Genomic DNA, 25,278 nt, shown 5'->3' with positions numbered 1-25,278 from the left:
TGTTTTAAATTCTGTTTTTACTAGAGATTAATGTGTGAGTGGACGTGAATTTTAAAGTTTCATGATATAATGCAATCATTTCACAAAGTATGCTCCAAGATGCCCAAAGGATTTTCATTTAGCAATAATTGTGCCTCGGATAAACCTGATTGGCTACGATACTGCCACTGCGCAAAGCTTGGGATTTTCATCAAGAACCATAAGAGGGATGGGGATATAGCTCAGTGGTAGAACTTTTCTAGCATGCTCAGGGCCCTTGGTTCAACCTCTATCTAATACTGCTGATAAGATGAAAAACTCCCCCTCTGTTTTCATCCCTCTACACACATGCTCACATATCCCAGCTCCACTTTCATCAGTTGTTTAAATTTAGTTTTATTTTAGACTTTATAAAAAGAAATTGTTCTTTTGACTTGAATTTTAAAAAAACACTTTCATAGACTGAACATGATCTTTGGAATAGGAGAAATCTGAGTTGAAATTTCAGTTCTGCCTTTAGATGATGGCTGAGTGTCTAGTTCAGTGGCCAATGAATGATTACTATTGGATCAGAATGTGGGTTTTAATCAACTATTTTTGTATCATGGATATTATTTTAAAAGCTTGAGAAAAGCAGGTTCATATATTTATTAAGCTGATGATTAATGCTTTCTAGCATGTCTAACCTAAGTTACTTCATGTGTTTTTTGCCTAAATAACTGTTTCTGGCATTCTTTAAGCCATCTATCTATATTTGTGTTTGTTTCTGATCCCCATAAAAGAAATAAGCATTTCAATTTTAATTGATCCTGTATGATTTCTTTTCTTTCCTTCTAAATTATATAGATTAGATATTTAAACAGAGATTCCCAAAGTTTTAGCCTATGTTGAGATATCAAACCTCTTAGCTCTTGAGGTAGCCATTGTCTTCCACCTGGTTGCCTTAGGAAGCTTAAGCAACTTTTTTTCATAAATTTACCAAAGTGATCTGTACCCATATGATCATTTCCTATACATACCATGAAGACATTGGTGTAAAAAAGAATAGATGGTCATTCTTGTCCCCTTTTCTTTTTCTCTTTCTCCTCTATCCTTCTTCTTCTCACTTTTTTGTCTTCAAACTCATTCATTTACAAAGGCCAAAGAAACCAGTAGACTAGTGGTAGGGAGCATAGGCAATTTGATAAAGGGAGACAGTTTAGTTCTTTTTTTTTTTTCTGTACCTCAAGCCCTATTTAGATAGACTTTATTTGCACATTAAGGAAAAAGATATGTTTTGACAAGTTGACTAGTTTCCCTCTGGGTTTCCATTTGCCTTGAGCAAAATCTTCAACAGTCTTGTGTTGATGGGGCAAATGTGTTTATGTATTGGGGTCCATGCCAAATGAAAAAGTTAGATGTGCACTAGCTTCCATAATAGGAACGGCACGAATTGAAACAGAAGGATAATAGAAACCAGTGCAGGGTGTCTAGGCAAGATGAGAAAGCAAATTGCTTGGAATATGAATTGCATGATGACTATTGTAATGCTTCTATTATTTTCTGAAAACTCCAGGTGACTTTATGTTGAGCCTGAACCAGAAGGATTACTGTGTCCATTTTCGGTGCAAAATGTAAGAAATGAACTAAGGCAGGTGAACACTGCAAATGTTAAAATGTCATCATTTGTTTTATAGCCCAATCACCATTTTTCTGATTGCCAAGTAAGTTCTTCAGTCCTGTCCATTGTTTGTCAGTAGTTCTTCTGATTAACATCTTTAAACACAAATAACCTTGTAAGAATGATTTAAAATAAGCATTATTCTAGAGCTGCAGGGGCAATTTTTTTAATGCCTCACTTTCTGTTGCCTAGAGAATACAAGGCAAAATTCAGACTTGAAATATGATTTTCCTTTCTTCTGACTGATTGTTCATGTATTTTAGTTGATCATAAACAGTCACTGCTCATATTCTTATTATTACCTGATGATAATTCAAGTTAAATTAGTGAGATATTAAAACTCATACACTGATTTGATGGGAGAAATGTCAGTGTTAACACCAAACCACATTAAACTCAATCTTAGAGCCAGGAGCCCTTTCTCAAGAGTGTATTTTTGACTAATAATACCAGGGGGGAATTAATAGAATTGTGGAATATTACACTTTGCATTTATGAAAGAATGTGATGATGATTCTACTCTTCATATGCATGAATGTGACTAAAGGGAATAGTAATTATCTGCATTCCTTTCCACTTTAAGACCCAATGTATCCTGACCTTGTGGGTGATTGTAATCACTAACTTGATTACAGTTTTTAAGATGTCAAGTCATTACCACTGTTTTAAACACCATCTGAAATTGGAGAAAGGATAGTGGTAAAACTATAGAAACATTAAACTTAGGTAAAGCTTCTCATTTGTATGATTAATAAAATTGGAAATATACAATGCTTTATCATAAAGACTCAAACAGAAGAATCTTTAAGAAAAATCAATAGAAGTATATTTTTTCCTTTTTTTTTTTTTTGAACAAAAGCAATGATTTATAGGTAATGGCAATGAATGAAACATTGACAGTTTCTGGAGAGAATCCAGCAATTATCCAGGAGCTGCAAATCTGATTGCAATTTTGAAGCAAGATCAGATTAATATTATCGTACATTCCTCAAATTACTCTTTTTATTTTAATTCTTTGAATCTAGAATGTTGAGCTTAAATATTGTCCATTTATAATCTCAGGAATTTTCTAAAATTGGTGAATGAACAGGTTACATAGTAAGAAAAACTGAATAAAAACCAATTGGGTTGAGTGTGATGGTGTACACCTTTAATCCCAACTATGTTGGAGGTAGAGGTAGGAGGATCACAGTATAAGGCCAGCCCTGGGCAAAAAAACACCTGAGACCCCGCTTCAAAAACAAACTAAGGCAAAAAGGACTAGGGGCATGGTTCAAGTGGTAGAACTCCTGCCTAGCAAGCATGAGGCCATGAGTTCAAACCCCAATATGCCCACCCAAATCAATCTATGAGGAATTGCCTTCATTCTCAAACTACCCCTGAAGTCTCAAATCCTAAGTTCCTATCTCATGGCACTGTAAAAACTTTTGGGTAATAAATCAAGTTTTAAAAAACTGATCTTTTTGTCTGTAATTAGAAGGATTTAACGCCTTTATAAGGCATCAAGACTTAAAGTACCTCTAATGTAAAATTCTCATACTATTGTTTCAAAAAGGAATTAAAGCCTAGAATGGTACCAGGTACTGAGTAGGCACTCACTTAATATTTGTCTAAGAAGGAATAGGGGGGAGACATCAGAAATACAACTAATAACATTAAATATACTCTTTAAAGTTAATTTTTCTATAGCTAGACATTTGTAATCAAAAAAGCATACTTTCTTAGTTTTGTGAAATATTCAGACCTTAAAGGATTAAACAGCATAAACAAACCATATGTTTGTGTGTTGCCTCTGAATTGACCAACTTTGAAGGTTTTGCAAGGAACTGAACAGTTTTACCCCACCCAAGATCTTCAATGCTAAAACCAGGATCATTCCAGGCAAGCTGGAACCAACTATTCACCCTCAACATTCTCTCTCAAGTTAAGGTTGCATTTTGTATGTAGGTAAATTTTTTTGGATAATTTCTTACATTAAAACTTTTGAATCATTTCTTACATTAAAACCTGAGTCAATAAGTATGATATGTCTGATACATTGTAAGGACTTTTGTAAATGCCACGATGTATACCCACCCAGCACAACAATTAAAAAAAAAAATCCTGAGTCAAACAAAGCATCCTTCCTTTTACTTGAATTATATAGCATTGTATCCAGCATAGAAGGAGTAAAAAGAAAAGTATAAAAGTTACTTTCATTAAAGGTTATATCTTTAATTTTAGATGTTATTAGAAGATATTTTATTACTAATTCATTTAGTATTTATGAGTCCACTATAGTTGCCAGTTATCCTTAATGATATCATATATAAGATGACTGAATAGGAGCACATTTTCTAAACTGAAACATTTGAATAGCATTATGCAATTCTTTAGTAGCTGGAGATTCAGCGAGTGCTAGATAGAGAATTAACCTCTGAATTGTGTTGTGCACTAGGGAATTAGGGTTACATTTGCTGTGGCATGGAAGCAAAATTTAAGAATAAAATAAACTTCACAATGCAGCTCATTTTGACTGTGTCAGAGATCAAGCATATCGTATGAACTAATGCATTACTATGCAGTAAAAATTAAATAATGCAAGTAGATATGACAGACATTATCATTATCATAGTCCTTAGTGTGACCAAAAGATGTTTAGTTATCATTAGCATAAAGTTATCTTTCCTAATATTTCTTTGCTTTCAGAAAATTATCATTGCAAGCTGGGGACAGTGGTACACACTTATAATTCTAGCACTTGGGAGGCTGAGATTGGGAAATTGTAGCCCTGGGCTACAGTAGTGAGTTCCAGGCCAGCTTGGGCTACATAGAGAGACCCTATCTCAAAAAACAAAACCAAAAAGCAAAAAAAAGAAAAAAAAAAAAAAAGGAAGAAAATTATCCTTGCAAGATAAGAAGTAATATAAGTTAAATTAATTTATGTATAATTGAATACAAATTTACCAACATCATATATGCATGTTTGTTCAAGTATATTCACATGTGTGTGTTTTAAATGACTATATGTCAGATCTTTAAAGATGCCTTCCAATCTTGGGCTGAAAATCATATGAGAAATTGTTTTGATTTTATGCATATCTGTATAAATGACATGCTAATTTATACCTTTAAAATTATATTTGCATGTGGCATAATTTGGAAATACAAAATTTTATTGATGCATTTGAATTAACAAATGTCACAGTCAAATGCAAAAGCCGACAGCAAGAGTTGAAAATTTAATTGTAACTAAATTGTAGTGTATTCATCAAAAACGTGTCCCACTGTGTTTAATGAAAATATATTGTTTATATTTCTTACTTTGGAGACCCCTTTGATGACAATAAAAGCATAGTTTCTGGACAGAAAATAGTTTACATAATTTGTAAATTGGACCCAATATTCTCCTGAGTTTATATTAATAAATATAAACATACTGATAAATATAAACTTATCAATAACACTTATTGATAGTGTTAAAGCAATTTATTTTAAAAATGTACTTAGAAGCCTAGTACTCTCCATGAGGCCACATTTCTGTAAGTTTAAGCATATGGATTCTTTATGAGAGAGTACAAAAAAAGTCAGATTTATTTTGTGAGTTAGAGGGGATTGGACTATAGGATATAGAAGGGGCAATGCCTTAAAGGAAAGGAAATGAGTACAGAGAAGGACCATATTTTTAATTACTTCCAAAGGGCACTGGTGTATGTTTTATAACCATTCATCTCTGTTTTTATGAAGCACTAACTCCTTGAAGCACAAAATTACATGTGTGTGCCTGAAGGCATATGGAGAGAAAACACCAGAAACCATTTCTGAGTCTTAGCTACTGGTTTAATGTGTACATTTTTGGAGAGAGCTGGGAGTCCAGAAGAATCAACTGATTTTGGTTAGTTTTTCAAGAAGAAGACACCCTTTCAAGTGAAAACCTATCATTCACATTTTAAGTTAGATTAGATATGGTGATTTGAAATTTTCTTCCTGACAAAAAGTAGGCTGTTAATGGCACAAGGTCTTTTAAATGTTGGTGGTATAGTGGTGAGTACAGCTGCCTTCCAGAAGGTCTTTTATAACTCTAGTGTTTGCAGTAAACTATGATATATACTTGCAAATTGAAATCTTTTAATATTTTTTTCTTAAATTTTTTCCTCAGTCCTTAAAAAGCATGTTAAAGAGTGGCTCTTTAACATGCTAAACCAAAGAATTTGTTGAACCTAATTTAAAAATTTGGTTCTCAGGGCTGGAGGTGTGGCTCAAGTGATAGAGTGCCTGATTTGCAAGTATGAAGCCCCAAGTTCAAAGCCCAGTCCCACCAAAAAAAAGGTGGAAATCAAAATTTAGATCTCGTCTTTTGTACTCAATACCTAATCTAATTTGACTTTACTAATAACCAACTTTAAGGTAAACACTTATCCTTTGGTGCCTAAAGATGACTTTGCTTTTAATACAACATATTTAAAAAGATAATAGTGCTTTACTGGTAATTCAAAGACTTCAGTGGTATTCCCATTTGGGAAGCTAATGGCTCTGGCAAGTCTTCAGCAGAGGGTGATGCAGGGCTCATGAGAACGATTGCCTTGTTAAATAGAAAGCTATAGAAAATGGAGCACATAAATACCTTACAAAGCTAAAAGTCAGATGTACCACTTAATATTTTCAGGTGGCAACTATTCTGTCATTTCATATAAAATTCCTTTCATGAACTATAAAAACCAGTGCCTGCCTGCCAGGTGTTTAGAAAGCATCAGAAGATCAGCAAAATGACAACTAGTTAACTCCACATTCACCATGGATACAATGAACTAGTCAAATAGTAAATTCTTAAAATCTATCTTTTGCACAAAGAATTTTAGCTTTTCATCTCTTGGTTTATTAATGAGAACATCTCCATTTTTATTCTTTTTGTTTGTTCTGTCTAATCTAACACATATTGTGATGGTTCATACTCAAACACACAGATGTGAAAGACCTGGAAGACTCCACAAATAGTACAGTAGAAAAGGAGAAAAGGCCTACGACCTTTTCCATGTATTGATGCCCAAAGGAAAATGCCACTGATCAGCTCTTTCTACAGCCTCTATTAAGATAGCAATAACCTAATCCAGCTCTGTGAGATTGTTAGAAAGTTACAGAAGTGAATCATTTTCTTAAACATATCTCACTCATCTTAGAGTATTAAAGACAGTGGCCCCAGTGGTAATCATTTTTATTTGTGTGCATGATAGTAGATGAAGAGATAAATTGACACCCTACACTGGCTACTGCATCCACTTGAGCAGGCTCTTCTGTGATTGACATTGTGCCTGATTAGCATACAGTCTGCACCTGTAAGTCTGCTTCTTAGAAACAACATACTTAAGAGAATTGCTCAAGGAGAGAAAATACACATACATGTTTTCAGGAATATTGGATCATCTGGTTAACATTACTTATAATAGGTAAATTGAATATTAGTAGTTGATTGTTATCTAGAGAGCAGGAAGAATATTATATTTCAAGGGAACAGTTGTAGCCTAGTTCAGGCAGTCATGTGCTACTTGGTTTCTCTTCCTCTTACTTTATGAATTTTAGATGTGGTTCCCTCATTTTCAGTTCTTAATAATTATTTTTTAGAGTGCTGAGGATTGAAGCCAGGGCCTTGAGTATGTTATGCAAGTGCTCTACCACTGGACTACATCACCAGCACTGTGTTTATGAGACAGGGTCTCGCTCTGTAGCTGGGGCTGGCTTGGAACTCAAAATCCTCTTGCCTCAATCTCATACCTCTATGCCTGGCTCTTGCTTAAAGCATAGTTCTAATAGGCTTCAATTTTAAAGTGATTTACTTCAATCTAAGGCATTTGTGGGATTGTTTCTATAATTTAGTCAAGGGAATGTTAATAATTGTACTCTTTGGCATAGAAAGTCTTTGTGAATTTAAATGTGTACAAGTCTAACAAACAAAATACTCTTTTTAAAATATGGTCAAAAATAAATTGAAAGCAATGACCATCTGTAGAAAATTTGTTGTACAAAATCATTGACTGAAGGAACAAAAACGTCACTATTATTAACCAACCCTTCTTTATGCATTATCCACTAAAATGACATTTCAAAAGATTCTTAGTGGCTAGCATATGGAATACTCTATAAACACTGATTAGGTTTAATAATGTTTGTATCACTGTTTGGGAACATAGACAAGGAATGTCACAGCCATATATTATTAACATCAAAATAACTCAGAAGAAAAATTCCTAATGAAAACAAGACTGGTTTAGAAACTTAGCAAAATTCCAGCCAGAAATAACCACCTACCCACTTGTCCAGAGTTTGAGATGTTCTTTTATGCATGCAAAACAGACTTGATTCCTAGAGCTTAGAAATGTCTGCTCTGAAAACTACAATGTGCTGTGACAATACAATTTTCAGGCTGTCCAGAACTATACACAACCTGGTTTCAGAAGGACAACACTGCTGCTTGAGTTGAGGTTTCAGCCAAGTGGCATCAAAGGAAAGTGAGACTGTGGTCTGTAATTCTGCTGAGCTGCTCTCAGTGACTCTTTGATTGCTGAATCTCTTTTTGCTTTGCAAATGTGCATATATTAAGTTCAGTATCACAGGAGCAATTTGCTCATGACCTGCCACGGTTTTTGAGATATCCCTATCCTGCAGAGAATCTACATACTTCTGTTGTATTTTCATAAAAGGAGTCTCTGGAGTTTTCTTAATTGGCCATCTGTAAAAGAAGGAAATGAGAACAGATTAAAAGTAAACAAGGGAAGGGTGTTCTTTTATAGGACAGTTTGAAAATCTGCTTGAAAAAAGGTACCCACCACTTACAAACTCAATAATTACAATTAATTTTTTTGGCTATATTGTAAAATATGAGAATGTTTAACTAGTCTTATTGAAATGGATTTAAGTATCTTTGGAAATTTCTTTGTAACATGTTTAACTCTTTCTAAGGTGTCATTTCCCTAATATTTACATTGTCTTTTCTTTTTTTGTTTTGAGACAGGCTCTCACTATATAGCCCAGGCTGCCAGGTTGGCCTTGAACTCACCATCCTCCTGCCTCAACCACCCTAGTGAGAGATTACACATGTGCACCTCATACTTGGCTTGTTTTGTCTTTTCAGATATCATTTTTCATACCTTTCTCTACAACCCATTTCATCAGTTCCATCTTAGTTTGTACAAAAGGGAAGATCTCCCCTCATGAAAAAAATTCCTTCCCATTTATTGTTACCTCAGAGCATATGTTTTCTTATTCTATAATGGTATCAAAGCATGTAGCTAAATAGTATTCTTGAGTATAGTTTAGTGACGTAACTCTTGTAGAATAATATTAATTTGCTCTTTAAGTATTAAGTTATGTTATTGTTTTCTCTACATCTTGCATCTGACATTTGTCCTTAGTTGTGTACCTCAGTCTAATTTAGATAAAATGTTTTTATTACCTAAAGTTCCTTACTCAGTAGTACATGTATAAATATGTAATCCCAGCACTTGGGAGGCAGAAACAGGTGGATTGCAATTTCAAGGATAGCCTGGGGCATATAGCAAAACCCTGTCTCAACAAAATAAGCCAAAATGAAATTAAAAAAAATATATATTCAACTAATGTGCAGCCCTATTCATCACTTTTGCTACTACATCAATCTTTTTATCTAAAAATGTTCATCTACCACTGAATGTTAAGCACTATACATCATTAAAAGTCATTATTCCTAGATTTTTTCCTCAGATACATTATTATATAAACATTTTCCTTCCACTTGCCTTTTCTATAAAGAATAGGCTTAAGGCATCATGATAAACATGATAATCGATAGAGACAGGATAAATCAAAAGCAGTAAAGATGAAAGGAGCACATTAGACATTCCATTTGCTTATTCAATATGGTATCTCTTCTGCCCAAGTTTCCATCTTTACAGAACTTACTGGGTATGTTTCACACACACTGCATAACTGATTTTCTTTCCTCTGCCATCTGCTGTTTGGTTAATATGTGTTTGGATATGTGTTTTATGCAAAAGAACTAACAGCCTAACATTTTGGCACACTTTGCTCTGATATCTTGATAATGTCTGGGCATTTGTGGATAAGAGATATATTTTTGTTTGTACACCACCCACCCTGCTAAAATGAGAATACATTGAAAGGCTAAAAGGGATGAGTCCATTTAAAAAAAAATACTAAATCTTATTTCACAGAGATTCAAGTATGGACGTACAATAGAAGCATATACTAAGGCTGGAAGAATATTTGCTTATCCTGTGCAAGGCCCTGGGATTGATCCCTCGTGCCACCAAGAAAACAAAAAAGCAGCATACATTAATATGTTAAAAATTACAGTGTTTTTAAAAAAACCATTTTACTATACAAGTTCTATCATTTGTTTTGAGCCTATCTACATCTACATCTGAATTTTCTTAGATAAGCCAATGAATACTTTCACTGTTCTCAAGCAGCAGCATGTCTTCCAAGGACCATGGTGTTATAAAGGGGAGAAAAGGTGGCAGGGAGCCAGGTGGCTTCATCAGTTAGTATGAGCTGTCTTAATCATAGCATTTTTCTGTTGTAGCTAATAGCCTCAGCTCCATTTCTGTTCTCAGGATAACTCAGCATAACACTTAAAAACCTTCTCATAGCATTGTCACAAAGTAGCTCTAAAATGTAGGTTTTCAAAGTCTGTCTTGGCACACCTAATGGAATTTTTCTACTTTCCGTTATTCATAGACACACACACACACTTTGGGCTCCTAAGCAAAGGCTGTGTATACTAAATTGCAAAAGGGAGAAAGAGCCAGGTGCTGGTGGCTCATGCCTATGATCCTAGCTACTCAAGAAACAGAGATCAGGAGGATCAAGATTTGAAGCCAGCCCAGGAAAATAGTTTGCGAGACCCTATCTCAAAAAAAAAAAAATCTCAAAAAAGAGCTGGTGGAATGGCTCAAGGTGTAGACCCTGAGTTCAAACACCAGCACTGCAAAAAATGAATAAATAAAATTCAAAAAACATAGAGAGAGAGAAGGAGAAAGTTACTCCTTTCTTAAAGTTGCACACAATCAATGAGACTAGAGACATAAATAATAAATTCTATTCACTGTATTTATATTTAAACTTAGTGACCTAAATAAAAGCTTTTTTTTTTTTTACCTTTTATTGTAGGGAAAAAAACACATAAAATGAGCACTTACATCTTAATAAAATGTTGAATGTACAGTAACAGTACTAGTAACTATAGGCACAGTGTTATTCAGCTGATCTCTAGAGCTTTTCTCATCTTGGATGACTAAATTTGTATCCACTGACTAAAATCTGAATCCACTTATTCCTCCACCCAGCCCCTGGCAACCACCATTCTACTTTCTGTTTCTATGAGTTTTACTACTTTAGATAATTCATATAAGTGAAATCATGTGGTATTTGTCCTTCCATTATTGGCTTATTTCACTTAGCAGAAGGTCCTCACAGCTCATCCATGTTGTAACATATGACAAGATTTCCTTCTTTTTAAAAGCTGAATAGTATTTCATTGTGAATATTTGCCACACTTTTCTTTATCATTTCATCAGTTGATGGACACTTAGGTTGACTCCATATGTTGGCTATTGTGAGTCGTGGCAGTGAACATGAGAGTACAGATATTTCTTCAAAATCCTGCCTTTTTCTTTTGTTAACCCACGTTCTGGCTTTCAATAACACATTGACATTGAAACAAATATGACTCCTAAGATCATGTAATTTTTTGAGATGTCAGAAACACCTAGCGACAGCAAACGCATTAGAGATAGATTTGAAGTCTTAGTTTATATCCATGTCACAAACTGAATACTGCTGAAGCTATTTTGTTATTGTTTGTTTTCCTCAAGCAAAAAATATTTCACAGGGTACATTTTTATCTCTCCAACAAAGGGAAGAAAAGAAAAGAAATGTGACCTTTGAAAGGAATGCCACTGTATTCAAATAGCTTCTTCCACATAAAAAGTTTAAAAAAGCCTTCAGAATTTACTAATGATATTTCATACTTAAGAAAAATATTAAATTAATGCTTAAAAAACACAGAATCAGGTAGTAACCCAGAAAAATTAAGTCTTACATATGTATATATACGTATTTAGGGAACCTTAAAAAATAAAGATTTCCTGAAGAGCATAAGAAATGTATTACAAAAAACAACCTTGATAAAAAAAAATTTCGTAGCAACAGTAAAATTTCTCTAGTAGAAATTCTGGCCCACAGTTGGGGCAGAATAAGCTGTTACTTATATGGAATAAATTCAGAGAAACAAATGTTTCATTGCCAAGAGTGAGGTATTAGATTGAAGCTCTTTATATCCTGAAATGCATTTGCTTTCAACCATGCAAAAAGTTGTAGTAAGAAAAGAGGACATCAAAGTTAGGGTAGGGTTGCATGATCATCTAAGGTAATTTATATAGGGAGATGGCATGAATGGATTCTGATAAGTGAACATAGATCTTCATAAGTTCAGGAACTATAAGTTCCAAGTTTAATGTCAAGAGACAAACAGCCCAGAATGAAAAGAAAACAGTCCTTAACAAGCAATCGCGTTAGAAAATATAAAGTTGTCTTTCAATGCCATTATTTTATTTTTGAGTAAATGCCTGTTGTTAAGGTAGTTGATTGTAGGTTAAGTTCTGATGGTTATGTACTTACAAGGTCCTTAAATCTCTTTTAGAGATCATAGGACATACAAAAGGTGAACAAAATATATTTGTGCCATCAGCTGCCTTCAATCTGAAATACAAAGATTACATAAATTAAGCAGATTAAATAATTTATTTAAATATTTCCATTAAAAAACCAAAACATTCACTTCTCTAGGTGTTAGTACTTCCATTTTGTCTGGATACTTATGTAATCTTGCATTGACAGCTAAAAGGAACCTTATGGAATTTCCACTGTAATTGCTCTATTTTGTAACAGAGTTAAAGAAAGTGAATCCCACAGATCATCCTGTCCATGGGGAAAAAAATAAGATTCTATCTCTTGGCATAATTCATATGTCTTTACAATGCATACAGTTGGCTCTTTACTAGTAAATTTGATTTGGAAGGCTTTTCTTTTTTATTGCCACTTTTTTACCCCATTACCAATTTTATTTAAGTAAAGAAAGATAAACAAGAAAAGGTAAATCATTATTAGCTGAATTTGAAGGTACTAGTTAAATTGAAAGTATGATTAGAAACTACAACTCCCAAATCTGAAATGGGCCATTTGAAAACAAATGTAGAAAAGTTCTCATAGAATGGAAAAACTTGAAAAATAAAATGCCCAAGAATTCAGAGAATTATATTAAAGGACACAATAAACCCAAATATCTATGCATTCATTACAAAGCAGCAGATGTATCAGAATTACCTGGTGCCATGAAAATTAGAACACACACATACACACACACACACGTATACATAGACTGCACAATGAAAACAAGAAACTGGTTTTCCAATACTTGGCATCACCATTTCTAATGAATTTCATAATTACATATAGTCATGTTTGAGTCTGTAAAACTATTAAACTGGGTTTTGGGGGGGTTTTTTGGTGGTACTAGGGTTTGCGCTCAGGGCCTCACACTTGGTAGGCAGGCTCTACTGCTTGAGCCATTCCACCAACTCTGTTTCGTGTCATAAATTTTCAAGATGGGATCTTATCTGGACTGGCCTTTCAGCTGCAATCCTCCAGATCTTGCTTCCTGAGTACTGCCTTTGATTCTATGTAACATTCTTAATAATTTATTAAATGTACTTCAATTGAATATTTATATAATATGTACTCTTCTCATCAGTAGTTAGGAAATAGCAAGTAGACTTACTGTCATTTAGACAGTATTCTATATTTTTTAGTCCTAGGGTTTTTTTTTTTTGTTTTAGCTTAAGGTAGTATTTTTCTATGAGTTTGAGTGTGGAAGAAATCTGACTCTACTACTTTCCTGTTTAAAACTCTTCAATGACATTTTTCTCAGGAAAAATGCTTTATAGGCCTGTAGAATCTGGTCCCTACCTGCTTTAGGAACCATCTCCTCTCTCTCCCTTACTTCATGGGCTGTAGCATTATATGCCTTGTTTTCCCCTTCTTTCCATTCCTAGAATATTTAATATCCTTCTAAGGGCTGGCAGAATGGCTCAAGTGGTAGAGCGCCTGCCTAGCAAGCATGAGGAACTGAGTTCATACCCCAGCACTACAAAAAAAAAAAAATGTCCTTTCAAGCTTTCCTTCATCTTACCCAGTGCTCCTTCTCCTGGCTCTTAATGTTCAGGTCCCAGTTTTAATATGTCATCCTTCAAAAGAATTACTAGACTCATGCCCCACTCCTGTCTCCCACAAGTCTAAGTTTAGATCTTCAAATATGTACTCCTATGACAACCTGTACTTTGCAACCATGTTCTTCAATTTGCAATTTTTAAAATGTTTTGTGTTTATTTGTTCAGTGTATGTTTTTCCCACTAAACTGTCATTTCCCAATTAAACAGTGATCTTGTCTAAAATTTTGCTACTGTGTCATCAGTACCTAAAAGATTCCCAGCACATAGTAGGCATCTAATCAAGGTGTTTTAGAAGGGAGTGAAGAAATCACTCTGTTGGGTCTATAAGTATATAAAGATAGACTGTCTTCAAATTAAATAAAGACACAAGGGAGTGAATAAAGAAGGGGAGTAGAGAAAAGTAGGAGTTCTGAGTTTACCTCTCTAATAACCATTATATTTGTGCTTTTAACTGGACACTGATTTAAAAGCATGTTCTTTATTTCACCTGAGTCAGGTCAACTGTGAGAAAATGGGGTCAATATAAAATATTTTCATCTCTATGATGGCATAATTGCCTCCTATATTTTAAAAGCTGGAGTCTTTGGTTAAAAATCATTGACTAGGTTATCTCTGTTATTTAAACACCCTATGCTTCTGTTTTGTAATACAATTTTTAGGGCTAGGGCTCCAGTGGTAGAGTGTCTGCCTAGCAAGCATGAGAACCTAAGTTCAAACCCCAGAACTGCCAAATAAAAGGAATTTGTTTTATTTATTAACACGTAGTAGTTGTACAGGGGAATACATTGTGATACTTACTTACATATGTGCTTACAATATATCTTAGTTAGATTTACCCACTCCATTGTTCTCCCTTTCCCCCTTCTTAGAACAATTTTAACAGGTTTCATTCTTCTATTTTCATATACAGATACAAAATATATCTACCATATATACCCTCATTTACCCTTTCCTTATACCTACCTGCCTCCCACTGGTACTGACCCCCAGAAAAGACCTATTTTACCCTCTTGCCCTTCTTTTTTTTTTTTAAGTGTATATTGATAGATACTGTAGGCCTGTATATATCATGCTTTAATCAGATTAAGCCCCTCTCTTTACTTACTTATTCTCTATCCCCATGCTCCCCTAACATTTAACAGCCTACAGTACAGTACATTATATTCAAATAAGAGGAATGTTTGGTCTATATCTTGGAAGTATTATGTTGAACCCAAATGCAGTCTATATTGTATTAATATTTCACATTTTTAAATATTTGTCGAGATGTGTTGAACATATAATGTGTGTTTTATAAGTAAATTTCATTTTGTTTAATTTTGTCTTACTAATATATTAAAAGATATTTCTTAGAAACATTAATTTCTGAATAGATATAGTTCAAATTAAATGGAAAAATTCATATTTTGTTTTTAGCATTTAGAGGAATCTTCTCTAACAGGTTATAAAAAGTACAAATGCTGTCTCTATTTTTCAATAGAGTTTATATTTGTGACTTCCTTTTATTTAAATGGGTAATTATGCCATGTTGCTGACTAACTCTTGTTTGAAGGTTAAGTGGATCTCAAATTGACTTTTCCATATTCTCCAACAATCTAGCAGTGATGGTATTTAGTATTTCAAATCTTTTACAAAATTTTAAGTAACTAATATACTACCTATGAAGATGAGAAATTTTAAGAATGAATTTGAATCAATTAACTGTGTGATATATAAACTCCTTGATCCCCAGTACATGGGTAAGGCTTATTCCAGTTATAATAACATATATTTTCTGTAGTAATAATTGTTCTTTATATCAAAATTAGACAAAATAATAAATGGTTTTTTCCACCTAGTAGTGATGAAGTGATGCTATTTCACCAGTTATAAAGCAAGGGTTACAATACTCACTTTCAACCAGTATATGCACAAGTAGGTATACTTTGTATTGGGGTACTAACCTTTAGAGGAATTATAGCTATATCAGGTTGAATTTTAAGTCCATTCTGTTACTATATTAATTACTAAGGAATATAATCTATAAATTTGTATATAGTCACACACAAGCATAGATGATAAAAGCTTTAGATAATTCTACATAATGCTTAAATCTCCAAGTATTTATGATCACTGCTTCCCTAGGTCATATTTTCCATGAGTTAATTAAAAAATACATTGTGGGGCTTAAGATATATGTTTTATAAATTAACTTTCCAGATTCCTGATTGATACCCAATTGGTTTCAAATTAATAATGCTTTTAAATAACATTGTACCTGCCAATATTTAAAAATGCTACACATATTTTAGTTCATAAGCCCTTTTCAAAAAACACTTTTGTTAGAGAGAAGGTGATATGATTTTGGTTCATAGTTATTTTGAATAATGCCCATGCTTAAAAATCAGAAATATTTGTTGATGTAGAATAAGGAATTTGAAAGGGGACTGGTAAAAGGAAAATTGTTCAGAATTGCCTTTCTCTTCTCCTATTTGGTTAGTTTATATGGATTAGCTATGTTCCACTTCACCACCTTAAGGTTATATTTATTTTAGGATATAAATTACGATGAACTACCCATATCTTAGAAAGTTCATTGTTTTCCCAAGGGTCCTCTAACATAGTCCAAGGATTATCAAGGTTGCTTAAGTAGATGAAAGAGCCCATTCTGTATTTTGATCCCAGAATAGTCAAATCATTCTCATTAAAGTGCTCTTTTCTTTGATACTGTTATACTGTTGTCACTCTTCTATGGAACCAAAGGCATTCAGGAATAAATGCCCTTTTCACAGCCACTCTAACCATTCTTCTCGGTAGTTCCTCAGAGAGCTGTGCCAAGAGAGGTTCTAGCAACAGTTAGACAGTGTGCCCATAACCAGCCTTCCCTTTCCACTCTAAACATGGCCATGGGCTTTCCTTTGAGTGCTCTCAAACCACAGCTAAGAACAGACAGCCTGGCCTCATCAAGTCAATCACAATAATCTACAACACATTTTCTAAAGGGTCAGTTGAATTCAATCTTAAACAATCCCATGTAAAAAAAGTAACAGCAGGATAGTTTAAATGTCTACTAATGAATCAGTCTTCTCATGTTCTTCGTAGGCACATTCCAGTTAAAGGTATTATCCACTTTATATTAGAAATAGGTAGATACAGGCATACCTTTAGTGCCACAAGAAAATGGCATTTGGTTTCTTAGAATCGAAACTGCTTGTGAGTAACCAGATAGCTTTTTATAAGGTACATTCTGTAACAAATTATTTGTTAGACATCCTAATATATACCTTTAATACTTAATTCCTTGAATTTTTCTAATTTTAATTTTTATATTTTGTGGTACTGGGGATTGAACCCAGGGCCTCACACATGCTAGTCAAGCACTCAGACATTGAGCTATATTACCAGCCCTTATTTATTTATTTATTTTTTAAATTTTGAGATGAGGTCTCAGTAAATTGCCTCAAACTTGTGATCCTCCTGCCTCAAGCTCCCAAGTAGTTACATTGACAGGCATGTGACAACACACTCAGCAAAAAATATATTCTTAAATTTGACTGGCTTTAAATTTTATCAACCTTATTCGGGTACAATAGAGAAACATCATAAATGGGAGCTAGATACAGATGTAGATGTAGCTATAGATAGGTAGATATGAGGAAATTTATATTAAGAATTGCCTCATGTTATAATGGAAGCTGAGAAGTCCCACTGTCTCCCATCTGCCAACTGGAGAACTAGAAAAGTGGGAAGTATATTTCCAAGCCATGTACAAAAGTCCTGAGAACCAGGGAAGCCAATTGGTATAAAACCCAGTCCACAGGCCTGAGAACTGGGGGAATGATTGAAGGCCCCAAACCAGGAATGTCTGTGTCCCAAGGCAGGAAAAGTTGGATGTCCAACCTTCCAAAAGAGAAGGACTTTGCCCTTCCTCCACCTTTTTTTATTCTGTTGGTACTCTCAACTGATTGAAAGATGCCCATCCACATTTTTTTTTCATTTTTCTTTTATTATTCATATGTGCTTACAAGGCTTGGTTTATTTCTCCCCCCTGCCCCCACCCCCTCCCTTACCACCCACTCCACCCCCTCCCGCTCCCCCCCTCAATACCCAGCAGAAACTATTTTGCCCTTATCTCTAATTTTGTTGTAGAGAGAGTATAAGCAATAATAGGAAGGAACAAGGGGTTTTGCTGGTTGAGATAAGGATAGCTATACAGGGCATTGACTCACATTGATTTCCTGTGCGTGGGTGTTACTTTCTAGGTTAATTCTTTTTGGTCTAACCTTTTCTCTAGTACCTGGTCCCCTTTTCCTATTGGCCTCAGTTGCTTTAAGGTATCTGCTTTAGTTTCTCTGCGTTAAGGGCAACAAATGCTAGCTAATTTTTTAGGTGTCTTACCTATCCTCACCCCTCCCTTGTGTGCTCTCGCTTTTATCATGTGCTCGTAGTCCAATCCCCTTGTTGTGTTTGCCCTTGATCTAATGTCCACATATGAGGGAGAACATACGATTTTTGGTTTTTTCAGCCAGGCTAACCTCACTCAGAATGATGTTCTCCAATTCCATCCATTTACCAGCGAATGATAACATTTCGTTCTTCTTCATGGCTGCATAAAATTCCATTGTGTATAGATACCACATTTTCTTAATCCATTCGTCAGTGGTGGGGCATCTTGGCTGTTTCCATAACTTGGCTATTGTGAATAGTGCCGCAATAAACATGGATGTGCAGGTGCCTCTGGAGTAACAGTCTTTTGGGTATATCCCCAAGAGTGGTATTGCTGGATCAAATGGTAGATCGATGTCCAGCTTTTTAAGTAGCCTCCAAATTTTTTTCCAGAGTGGTTGTACTAGTCTACATTCCCACCAACAGTGTAAGAGGGTTCCTTTTTCCCCGCATCCTCGCCAACACCTGTTGTTGGTGGTGTTGCTGATGATGGCTATTCTAACAGGGGTGAGGTGGAATCTTAGTGTGGTTTTAATTTGCATTTCCTTTATTGCTAGAGATGGTGAGCATTTTTTCATGTGTTTTCTGGCCATTTGAATTTCTTCTTTTGAGAAAGTTCTGTTTAGTTCACATGCCCATTTCTTTATTGGTTCATTAGTTTTGGGAGAATTTAGTTTTTTAAGTTCCCTGTATATTCTGGTTATCAGTCCTTTGTCTGATGTATAATTGGCAAATATTTTCTCCCACTCTGTGGGTGTTCTCTTCAGTTTAGAGACCATTTCTTTTGATGAACAGAAGCTTTTTAGTTTTATGAGGTCCCATTTATCTATGCTATCTCTTAGTTGCTGTGTTGCTGGGGTTTCATTGAGAAAGTTCTTACCTATACCTACTAACTCCAGAGTATTTCCTACTCTTTCTTGTATCAACTTAAGAGTTTGGGGTCTGATATTAAGATCCTTGATCCATTTTGAGTTAATCTTGGTATAGGGTGATATACATGGATCTAGTTTCAGTTTTTTGCAGACTGCTAACCAGTTTTCCTAGCAGTTTTTGTTGAAGAGGCTGCTATTTCTCCATCGTATATTTTTAGCTCCTTTGTCAAAGATAAGTTGCTCATAGTTGTGTGGCTTCATATCTGGATCCTCTATTCTGTTCCACTGGTCTTCATGTCTGTTTTTGTGCCAGTACCATGCTGTTTTTATTGTTATTGCTTTGTAATATAGTTTGAAGTCAGGTATTGTAATACCTCCTGCATTGTTCTTTTGACTGAGTATTGCCTTGGCTATTCGTGGCCTCTTGTTTTTCCATATAAATTTAACAGTAGATTTTTCAATCTCTTTGATGAATGTCATTGGAATTTTGATGGGGATTGCATTAAACATGTAGATTACTTTGGGGAGTATCGACATTTTTACTATGTTGATTCTACCAATCCATGAGCATGGGAGATCTCTCCACTTTCTATAGTCTTCCTCAATCTCTTTCTCCAGAAGTGTATAGTTTTCCTTGTAGAGGTCTTTCACATCTTTTGTTAGGTTTACACCTAGGTATTTGATTTTTTTTGAGGCTATTGTAAATGGAATTGTTTTCATACATTCTTTTTCCGTTTGCTCATTGTTAGTGTATAGAAATGCTAATGATTTTTCTATGTTGATTTTATATCCTGCTACTTTGCTATAGCTATTGATGATGTCTAGAAGCTTCTGAGTAGAGTTTTTTGGGTCTTTAAGGTATAGGATCATGTCGTCTGCAAATAGGGATATTTTGACAGTTTCTTTACCTATTTGTATTCCTTTTATTCCTTCTTCTTGCCTAATTGCTCTGGCTAGGAATTCCAGTACTATGTTGAATAGGAGTGGAGATAGTGGGCATCCTTGTCTGGTTCCTGATTTTAGAGGGAATGGTTTTAATTTTTCTCCGTTAAGTATAATGCTGGCTGTAGGTTTGTCATATATAGCTTTTATAATGTTGAGGAACTTTCCTTCTATTCCTAGTTTTCTTAGAGCTTTTATCATGAAATGATGTTGGATCTTATCAAAGGCTTTTTCTGCATCTATTGAGATGATCAAGTGGTTTTTGTCTTTGCTTCTGTTAATGTGGTTTATTACGTTTATTGATTTTCGTATGTTGAACCACCCCTGCATCCCTGGGATGAAGCCTACCTGGTCGTGGTGAATAATCTTTTTGATGTGTTGCTGAATTCGATTTGCCATTATTTTGTTGAGGATTTTTGCATCAATGTTCATTAAGGAGATTGGCCTATAGTTCTCCTTTTTGGAGGTGTCTTTGCCTGGTTTTGGGATAAGTGTAATACTGGCTTCATAAAATGTGTTTGGCAGTTTTCCTTCCCTTTCTATTTCATGGAACAGTTTAAGGAGGGTTGGTATCAGTTCTTCTTTAAAGGTCTGATAGAATTCAGCAGAGAATCCGTCAGGTCCTGGACTTTTCTTTTTGGGGAGACTCTTGATTGCTGCTTCAATTTCATTTTGTGTTATAGGTCTATTCAGGTGATTAATTTCCTCTTGGTTCAGTTTTGGATGATCATATGTATCTAGAAATCTGTCCATTTCTTTTAGATTTTCAAATTTATTTGAATATAGGTTCTCAAAGTAGTCTCTGATGATTTCCTGGACTTCCATGGTGTTTGTTGTTATCTCCCCTTTTGCATTCCTGATTCTACTAATTTGGGTTTTTTCTCTCCTCATTTTAGTCAGGTTTGCCAGGGGTCTATCGATCTTGTTTATTTTTTCAAAGAACCAACTTTTTGTTTCATTAATTCTTTGTATGGTTTTTTTGGTTTCTATTTCGTTGATTTCAGCTCTTATTTTTATTATTTCTCTCCTTCTATTTGTTTTGGGATTTGCTTGTTCTTGTTTTTCTAGGAGTTTGAGATGTATCATTAGGTCATTGATTTGGGATCTTTCAATCTTCTTAATATATGCACTCATGGCTATAAACTTTCCTCTCAAGACTGCCTTAGCTGTGTCCCATAGGTTCCGGTAGGTTGTGTTTTCATTTTCATTGACTTCCAGGAACATTTTAATTTCCTCTTTTATTGCATCGATGATCCATTCTTCATTAAGTAATGAGTTATTTAGTTTCCAGCTGTTTGCATGTTTTTTGTCTTTACTTTTGTTGTTGAGTTCTACTTTTACTGCATTGTGGTCAGATAGTATGCACGGTATTATTTCTATTTTCTTATATTTGCTGAGACTTGCTTTGTGCCCTAGGATATGATCTATTTTGGAGAAGGTTCCATGGGCTGCTGAGAAGAATGTATATTGTGTAGAGGTTGGATGAAATGTTCTGTAGACATCTACTAGGTCCACTTGATCTATTGCATATTTTAGATCTTGGATTTCCTTATTGAGTTTTTGTTTGGATGACCTATCTATTGATGATAATGGAGTGTTAAAGTCTCCCACAACCACTGTGTTGGCGTTTATATATGCTTTTAGGTCTTTCAGGGTATGTTTGATGAAATTGGGTGCGTTGACATTGGGTGCGTACAGATTGATGATTATTATTTCCTTTTGGTCTATTTCCCCTTTTATTAGTATGGAATGTCCTTCTTTATCTCGTTTGATCAATGTAGGTTTGAAGTCTACTTTGTCAGAGATAAGTATTGCTACTCCTGCTTGTTTTCGGGGGCCGTTGGCTTGGTAAATCTTCTTCCAGCCTTTCATCCTAAGCATATGCTTATTTCTGTCGGTGAGATGAGTCTCCTGTAAGCAACAAATTGTTGGATCTTCTTTTTTAATCCATTTTGTCAAACGGTGTCTTTTGATGGGTGAATTAAGTCCATTAACATTAAGTGTTAGTACTGATAGGTATGTGGTGATTCCTGCCATTTAGTTATCTTAGTTGTTTGAAGGTTTGATTGTGTATACCTAACTTGATGTTACTCTCTACTGTCTTGCTTTTTCTTATCCTGTGGTTTGGTGCTGCCTGCCTTTTCATGGTTAAGTTGGGTGTCACTTTCTGTGTGCAGGATCCCTTGCAGAATCTTTTGTAATGGTGGCTTTGTGGTCACATATTGTTTTAGTTTCTGCTTATCATGGAAGACTTTTATTGCTCCATCTATTTTGAATGATAGCTTTGCTGGGTAGAGTATCCTGGGGTTGAAGTTATTTTCATTCAGTGCCCGGAAGATCTCACCCCACACTCTTCTTGCTTTTAATGTTTCTGTTGAGAAGTCTGCTGTGATTTTGATGGGTTTATCTTTGTATGTTACTTGTTTTTTCTCTCTTGCAGCCTTCAATATTCTTTCCTTAGTTTCTGAACTTGTTGTTTTAATGATGATATGTCGTGGAGTAGTTCTATTTTGATCTGGTCTGTTTGGTGTCCTGGAGGCCTCTTGCATCTGTATGGGAATATCTTTCTCTAGATTTGGGAAATTTTCCGTTATTATTTTGTTGAATATATTACGCATTCCCTTTGCTTGCACCTCTTCTCCTTCTTCGATGCCCATGATTCTCAAGTTTGGTCTTTTGATGGAGTCAGTGAGTTCTTGCATTTTCTTTTCACAGGTCTTGAGTTGTTTAATTAATAGTTCTTCAGTTTTTCCTTTAATTACCATTTCATCTTCAAGTTCTGAGATTCTGTCTTCTGTTTGTTCTATTCTGCTGGATTGGCCTTCCGTTTTGTTTTGCAGTTCTGTTTCGTTCTTTTTTCTGAGGTTTTCCATATCCTGGCTGTTTTCTTCTTTATTGTTGTCTATTTTTGTCCTGAGTTCATTTATCCATTTATTCATTGTGTTCTCTCTTTCACTTTGGTGTTTATACAGTGCTTCTATGGTTTCCTTTATTTCTTCTTTTGCTTTTTCAAATTCTCTATTTTTATTGTCTTGGAATTTCTTGAGTGTCTCCTGTACATTTTGGTTGACCCTATCCAGTATCATCTCTATAAAATTCTCATTGAGTACTTGTAGTATGTCTTCTTTTAAATTATTCTTGTAGGCTTCATTGGGTCCTTTGGCATAGTTTATCTTCATTTTGTTGGAGTCTGGATCTGAGTTTCTGTTCTCTTCATTCCCCTCTGGTTCCTGTACTAATTTTTTGCTGTGGGGAAACTGGTTTCCTTGTTTTTTCTGTCTTCCTGTCATTGTCCTTGGTGTTGTTACTGTCCCTGTACTGTGTGTAATTAAGTATTTTCTAGCTTGTAATAATAACAATGGTAATATTGAGAATGGAAGAGTGAGCTGAGATGGAAAGCAAGAAGTTAAAGAAAAGGGGAAAACAAATATACAGACAAGAGGGAGAAAGCAGAAGAAGGTATCAGACAAGAGAGTTTCAAAGGTATAAACAGGGAGTGTTAGTGTACTAATCGACAGTAAACTGAACAGACAATAGAGTGACAGAGAGAGGATTGAAAATCAAAGATAAAAAAAATTAAAAATAAGTATATGAAAGTAATATCTATTTATAAAAATGAATTAAAATAAAATGGAAAATAAAAAATTAAAAAAAAAAAAACAAAAAAACAAAAAACTTCCAAGTTTATATGCAATGCAATTTCAGTCTTAATAATTTGGATGTCCGTCTCAATCTCCAGTCCTGGAGTTGGTGCCTCAGATGTTGTTCTGTAGTTGTCTCATCAAAGGGGATGCATAAAGTAGAACAAAACTACACTCACACACACACAGAAGATAAAAAAAAAAAAAAAAAAAAAAAGTCCCACCAAGTGTCCCCAGTTCAAATGCAATACAGTTTCAGTAAGTTTTTTGGCTTGCAGGTGTAATTCGGTTGTTCTCTCATCAAAGGTAGGGAGAAAAAGAAAAAAAAGCGTCTGGAGGCAGTTCTGAGAGTGGTATCTGCAACTGTGGCTTGCCTGCCTGCTGCTCTCAGCCTGTAGCTGGCGGCGTTATTTATGCAGATCTCTGGGGTGAGCTAGCACTCACCTGGTCCCACAGGCTTTGTTTGCTCAGAGTTCTCCTGTGCGGGGGAGGGGGGCCTCTGCTACAGGCTTTTCCCTTTCCAAGCACTGGGAAAGGCGACACTGCCCCACGTTGTCAGGCCTGCGTGTTTATTTACAGTTCACGTGGGAAGTGGGTCTTCCCTCCTCTCACAAGCGTCCCCGCTCCTGGTTGCTGGCGCGCCCCGCTCCCGCCAGAGCCTCTCCGGCCGCCCGGCTCGTTTATTTACAGTCCCGGGAAGGATTCCCTTCCCCCAATCTTCAGCGCTCAGGGCGCCCCACCCTCTTTCCAGCGTGTCTTAACTGTTCTTATTGCTTAGTACTCAGTTTCTCTTTTTTTCCCCGGGTGGAGGTCAGTCTGTCCAGGGGGCTATGCTGCTCTGGCCCAGGCTTGTCTGTGGGGGAACCGCGGTACCGCGAAGCTCACCTGGTCCGCGTCTTCCCAAGCCGTATGGGCGCCGGCCCCTGGCGGCCCGGGGGCCTCCTCGGTTCTCCGTTTAACGTGAAGTGGAGATTCTCTGCGCCGGCTGGAGGTGTGGAGGGGTCAAAGTTATGCCTTTTCTCGGTGATTATGCCTGCAAAGTGTGTCTCCAGCGTCTCTCCAAGATTTCACTATAGGAGGGTCGCTTTCTGCTTCCTCCCTCTAGCCGCCATCTTGGAATTCCGCCCATCCACATTGATGAGGGCAGATCTTCTTAGTGTGCTTATTCAGATACAAATCTCTACCAGAAAGGCCCTTGCAGACACACCTAGAATAATGTTTTACCAACTCTCTAGGGATCCTTTAAGCCAGTGAAGTTGATATGTAAAATTGACTAGTACATACCAATGTATAGGGTTAGGGGGTGGTGTAAGTGTTAGAGTACGAGGCCCTGAGTTCAAAATCGCAATACTACTATCTACTAATATATCTACTAGGCAACATCCAGGTCTAAATCTGCAAATTTAATATATCTCCAGCACTGGAAAAAAAAACAAATTTAACTTAAGTTGACTGCCATCTTACTGATATATTTGCTATTACATTTATAATATTAAAAT

At 35.5% G+C, this 25,278-nt stretch overlaps 1 protein-coding gene and 1 pseudogene across 4 annotated transcripts in view; one reads left to right on the top strand and one right to left on the bottom strand.

Moving 5' to 3' along the window:
* Diaph2 (diaphanous related formin 2) overlaps positions 1 to 25,278 on the top strand; it is an 879,521-nt gene that overhangs the window by 618,016 nt on the left and 236,227 nt on the right. The gene's annotated exons all lie outside the window — the stretch shown is intronic.
* Positions 66 to 179, bottom strand: LOC141420008 (U4 spliceosomal RNA; annotated as a pseudogene).

The sequence above is a fragment of the Castor canadensis genome, chromosome X, assembly GCF_047511655.1.
Source record: "Castor canadensis chromosome X, mCasCan1.hap1v2, whole genome shotgun sequence".
In the NCBI taxonomy this organism is placed as follows: domain Eukaryota; kingdom Metazoa; phylum Chordata; class Mammalia; order Rodentia; family Castoridae; genus Castor; species Castor canadensis.
The sequence above is the reverse complement of the archived record's forward strand: the minus strand, read 5'-3'. Positions and strand labels throughout refer to the sequence as shown.